Source organism: Prunus avium, chromosome 6 (genome assembly GCF_965620075.1).
Source record: "Prunus avium chromosome 6, drPruAviu1.hap1.1, whole genome shotgun sequence".
NCBI lineage: Eukaryota > Viridiplantae > Streptophyta > Magnoliopsida > Rosales > Rosaceae > Prunus > Prunus avium.
The window spans coordinates 29,512,807-29,518,900 of record NC_142289.1 but is presented as its reverse complement, the minus strand read 5'-3'; positions in this window follow the sequence as shown (position 1 = coordinate 29,518,900).

Genomic DNA, 6,094 nt, shown 5'->3' with positions numbered 1-6,094 from the left:
CTCGTGAACCTCTCCTGGCCGGAATAGACATATATATGGCTGTCACAAATTAGTGTTATCGTACAAATATAATTTTATATTATATATATATATATATATATATATATATATATATATATGGAACCCTTGAACGTGTTATAGAATTATTAGCTTTTCTTCTTACCCTTTGTAGGAAACCCAGTAATCCTTGTCCAAATGTATATGTATCATGTGAATATATTTGATAAAAAATAATGTTATATAAACTTTATTTTGACTTTGTTGGGAGAGGTCCCTGTTTTGCGCCCGACAGTACCTCGAGGGTTAGTCCCCGCAATCGCGCTGGGGATACCTTGGTTTTCACCAAAAAAATTGCAAGGGATACTACTACATACTTACTATTAGGGTTCAATCCCAATGTGTTTCCATGATCATCCCTATTTTTTAATTTTCATAATCATGATTCATGCATGAATAAGAGTTTGATACCTATTTGTATTTGATACAACATGTCAATATCCGACCTTTTTTAAGGGTGAGTTACCCATCGATGTACCTAACTTTTTTGTAACCCCCTATGTTTATATTCACATTATTAAGAAAATAGCAATAGATTAGCACCATGACAATTGATCATAAAGAAAATATGTTTATAATTAAATGCATGACCTCATACCCCAATGAGTCCTATTCAAGAAATTGAGTTAGATTTAAAAGAAAAAAAATCAATACACTACGTAATTTAGATCAAATCAAAATTGGTTGCATTACAAAAAATTTTTTCCTTTTACTAATATTTTTAAATGTACTTTTAAAATTTTCATTATATATGTATATATAATGTTTGCCAATAATATCAAAGAAAACTTGTGTCTTTGGTTGGTTGTGACAAAACTATGGACCAATTAAAAATTGTGGGAATTCACTAAATGTTGTGCATATATAAAAATTGTGGGAATTCTCTAAATGTTGTGCATATATAAAAATTGTGGGAATTCACTAAATGTTGAGCATATAAATTAAATATATTGATTGTTGTATAAACTTTTGTAGGATTAATTCAAAATATTTCGGATTAAATCGGAATTTTCCGATCGGAATGCATTTCAAATATTCGGAATTTTTGAAATCGGAATTATCGGATCGGAATGAGTTCAGAACATTTCGGAACATTTCGGAAATATCGGAAGTTCCATGTACATTCCGAATCCGATCCGATTTTTTTCGAAAATTTCGGATTTCGGCGTTTACGGAATTCGGATTTGTCGGAGTCGGATTTTTTTGGAAATTTTCGGACCGGAATCGGTTGGAATCGGATTTTCCAATCCAACTTGCACCCCTAGGGGGGACGTGGTCATTGATCCTCCTCCCCTCCTCTTCCTCTCTTTTTCTTTTCTGGGTTGCTTCTTCGTCCTTTTTTTCCTTCATTTTCCTTCCTCTTCCTTCCTCTTCCACCTCTTGGGGAGCTGCTTCGTTTTTGCAGAGCAATTTCTGGTTATTTTGTTGTTGTTGTTTTTTTTTGTTTTTTTTTTATTTTTGTTTTTCCATTATCTTGTTTGTTCTTTCTCTCGTTCTGCTACCTTCCCTTCTCCCCTGCCTTGGGCTTTTTGGTAGAGCTAGTCTTCTTTCGGTTTGAGCATGTTTGGCTGTGTCTATGGCTCTCTTTGAAAAATGGGTGCTTCTCCTTTCTGTGGTGTCTGCTTGAGCCTTGTGCTATCTGTTGAGATTAAATGATTCATGCCAATTTTGTGTCCTTCGTTCTCTGCCAAACAACCCCTTCAACTAGATTTACTTTTTCCTCAACTTCTCATTCTCATTTTGTCTTATCCTCTTTTCGGATCTAGATTCTCCATTGGGATACATCAACCATATCTATAAGCGCTTTGTTGGGCTTTTCTCGGAGTGTATTTAGAGCTTTTGCTACAGTTCTTGCTCTGGTGCTTGTACCAATACTCTCCATTCCCTTGGTGTCGGTCTTTTGGTATATACCTTGGTGTTATGATTGGTTGTTGTTTTCTCTTAGGTGCATTGATAGATTCAGGTGTGTTGGAGAAGGTGACTTTTGGAGGAACTTTCAGGTGCTGACGTGTTTCTAATTTTTGAGGAATTTCTGTTTTTGGCAGAAGATCGGTGGGTCTCTATGTGCAGCGATGCTGACCTGTGTGGTGGTGGTGTATCCCCTCCTTTGTGGCCATTATGGTGCAGTCTCCGTCCCTTTTGCGAATCACAGTGGCTTTGTGTTGTAATTTGGTTGATTTTGTGACGGGGAAGATTATTATACTAGACTGTACTGGTTTTAGCCTAATCTTTCCTGTGTTTGTGGTAATTTGTTCTTGTATTTGGCCTTTTCGGCTCTTATATTCTCTATTTGTTTCCTTCCCATTTATGGGGTTTTGAATGAACATTGATTGATTACGACAAAACAAAAAAACCAAAAAACAAAAAGTTTACAAGCTAGTTTGGGACGAAGTCACCCGCAAAGCCAATGAAAGCTGAGGATGATCACTTGGCGATTCTCAACTTCCAAATTTTGTCATAATTCATATTTTAATTTTGGTTTATATCCTTAATTTTGACCATTCTAATGATGTATAAAACCAAATAAAGTTATTAATCTCAGTTACATAAGTAACAGATATTTTCATAAACTTATACATTTATGAGAATATATTTTGCTTGACCAATCGTAAGTAACAGTTATTAATCTCAAATGATAAATATTGACCAATCGTAATCATTAAGCACATTTCAAGCATTGAATATTCACTAAGATCAAACATAATGGCTTGACTTATGGGCTTTCGACAAATAGGCCCATTTTAAGAGACAAATATTAAACCATCGTAAAAATTGGATTACACCTAAAATAAACTGAGGGCGACATGACTAATATATCTTGCTTAAGTAAGAAATATTTTATGTATATTTGCAACAAAAAAAATATTTTATACGTATCATTTGCATTTACCGTGATTTTCCTTTGAAATTTTGTTTAGATTAAATATAAAAAATTGTCCTTTCTCACAAAGAAAAAAAAATTGTCAATTGAAAAAATGGAAGAGAAGTAAATAAATTTAAAAAAAATGTGTGAGTTTCTCATTTACTTGTTAGATGTACAAAATTAATTTATGAATTAAGGAAAAGGGAAGGACAGACTGGTCATTACCCCCTTATCGCTGACAGCTACTTTCCCGTAGGAAGGAATATTGTATAATATCCATTATGCCCTTAATCTCAAAGTCTATAAATACCGCTGTAGCTCTCTGTCTAATCTCATCACCTCCGATATTCACTACTTTCCACAACAATTAAATTTCGTTTTTGATCGTCTGGTGATCAGTCGCACTTGCAGCATCTCTAATCTCTCTGTTAATCTAATTAATTTCAACTCGAAATTGATTAATTAATTCATCAATGGCTCTTCCTAAATCAAACCCTAAGAAATCAGAAGCCATGAAGACGAAGAGGGTTGCTGATGCCATGAAGCCTCAGAAAACGGTCATGGCCAAGAGATGCTCCGCTCTGAGGAAGAAGAAGAACAACGAACTCTCTAAGCTGAGGAGGGTTTTGAAAGGTCAAATTGAAAAGGGTTTCTTGGAAATTGTTGAGGATGTTGAAAATTGGGATTTGGGTATTCAAGATGATTGCTTGGGGTCCAAGTTAGAGGCTTTGAATGAAAGGATTGGAGCTGTGATGAGTAAGATGAGGATCATGGAGAGTTCTGTGGAACCGGAAGCAGCAGATCAACAACTACCCTGTAATGGTTTCGAATTTGATGATTATGAGCCAACGGTTGATACTCTTGATGATTTTCTCAGTTGGGTATTGGGTGGTAATCATCATAATGATATTGCTGTAATGGAAGATGATTTGGGACTCTATGATCTTGACACAATGTTGCCAGAAGAACCACAGCAACTGGAGCAGCAGCCACTTTCTGTGCAAAGTATGGATGCTATTACTAGTGATGATGATGTGAGGTTGCTTTTGAGTGATTGTGAGATTGGTTTGATGCAGGATGATTTGCAGTTTTGTGATGATGACCTGAGCCATTTTTTGGCCCTTCTTGAAACAAACAATGTTGCTACAACACCCACAGGAGCAGCAGCCTATTAATTTTTAGTCTTTATCTGTAATTTTCTTCTTGTTCTGTTTGAATTCCTTATATCAAGTGTGATCCTAAAAGCTATAGTGCACTTTTTGCTATATTTGGGCATAATGAAAACTACATGTTGTTTGTTTATCTCTGTTCTTGTTCTGTTCAATTGCTTATCTGTTCTGTCCTTTTCAAGTGTGATAGAAACTTCATATTTCAAAGAACAGTGTTCAATGGAAAAAAACTATTGTTTACTTGAATCCACTGTTCTTTTTAAAAGTTATTAATCTTAGTTATTGTGTTATTACAAATAGTTTCAGAAACTTTATATTTCAGAAGAGAATTTTCAACTAAGTCGTAAATATTGAGCAATCTTAATTATTTAAAGAGGAATATTAGCTATATTTCCTCTTAACTTTCCTTAATTCTCATTCACTTTATAGAACATGTATTCCACTCACACATAACCCTTAAAACAAAAACTAAATGTCCTTATCATAAGAAAAATTAAAAAAGAAAGAACCGATAAACAATCACACATACTAGAAACCAATCTCTTAACTCCATTATGAAGTTTTTCTTACTTAAACATGATCTAGAAAATGAACAGGTTGAGAGGTGCTCTGACTTCAGTTCAGTATTCTGTTTGTATTCTGTTTTGGTCCACTTTTGTTCGGGGCGATTTTCGGAAAATTTCTTTGCGCCATTACACCGATTCCTTTCACAAGTTGGTAGACGTGTACTGCGTGTGAATCAGAGTTGTAGCGAAAAAGTTATGATCAATGGAAGTGCAAGGGCAATATTCTCATGTTGGAAACAAATTGTTAAAACCCTAACCCTATAAGGATTTTTCAAACAAAGATGGATCAAATTTTTAAAAAATATAATAGTATTTGCAGTGTATATGTAGATGATATACTTGTCCATAGTTATAAGTAGAAATAAAGTAGAACTTCAAGTTATGAATTTTTAGTCATGTATATTAAATCAGGAACCATACAATTGCAAGAATATATAGCTAAAAAAGTCTTGAAATTTTCAGATAAATTAGAAGATAAAAAGCAGTTACAAGCATTTTTAGAATGATCATATTATACTAGCAAAATATGTCAAAAATATTTTAATAGGGAAGATATCGAACTAGTTCAAAATACTAAGCAAGACATAACTCAGCTTAAGCCATTACCATTAGCATTAGCATTAAACAAATAATATTGTAATATATAGTAGAGACAGATGCATCATCAATAGGATGGACATGAATTCTATATCAGAAAAAGTGTAAAGAGGAACCTAAATCTGAAAAAAAAAAACAAAAAACAAAAAGGTTTGTAGATATGCCTCATGAAAATTTAGTGATATACATTCTATACTTCCAGCCACAGATTTAGAAATTTTATGAGTTGTTCACAGTAGTGAGCAACTTCTATTGCAAGCTTAAAATATTAATTATTAGGACAATGATTTTTGAAGGCGTGCCAACTAAGGAGCTCAAGAGATTCTTTTTCATTCATTGCATGGGGATAAATTATGATATATCGTGTCCACTTTAAGCCTATTAGCAAATGTTCATATCTTGTTGTTATAGTAATTCTAGAGTGCTTCTAAACTAACTTTAAAATTAACTGAGTACACCATATAATTTAAATACACCCTAATATTTTAATCAAAATATAAAATTAACTAAGCACACCCTATTTAACTACCAAACATACCGGTGGTACACCCTAATACACTCTATCACACAACACTCCAATACCAATCCTAAACCAAGTTTCTTTTTTAACATGAATTCGTGTCATCTTTTCAGATTTTGAGTTTGCATCAAAATCTTTAATTTTGTAAGCTGGTGTAGGAGTAGATAGCTCCTTCAATACAAAGCTTGATTCTTGTAAATCCTTTGTGATTTTATTTATTTATTTCTTATTTTTGGATTGAACTTTGTTGCCCTCCAAATATGTTCTATTATCTTATGAAAGTTTTATGGGTTCCTTTTATTTTTTCTGGGTAAAATGAAAG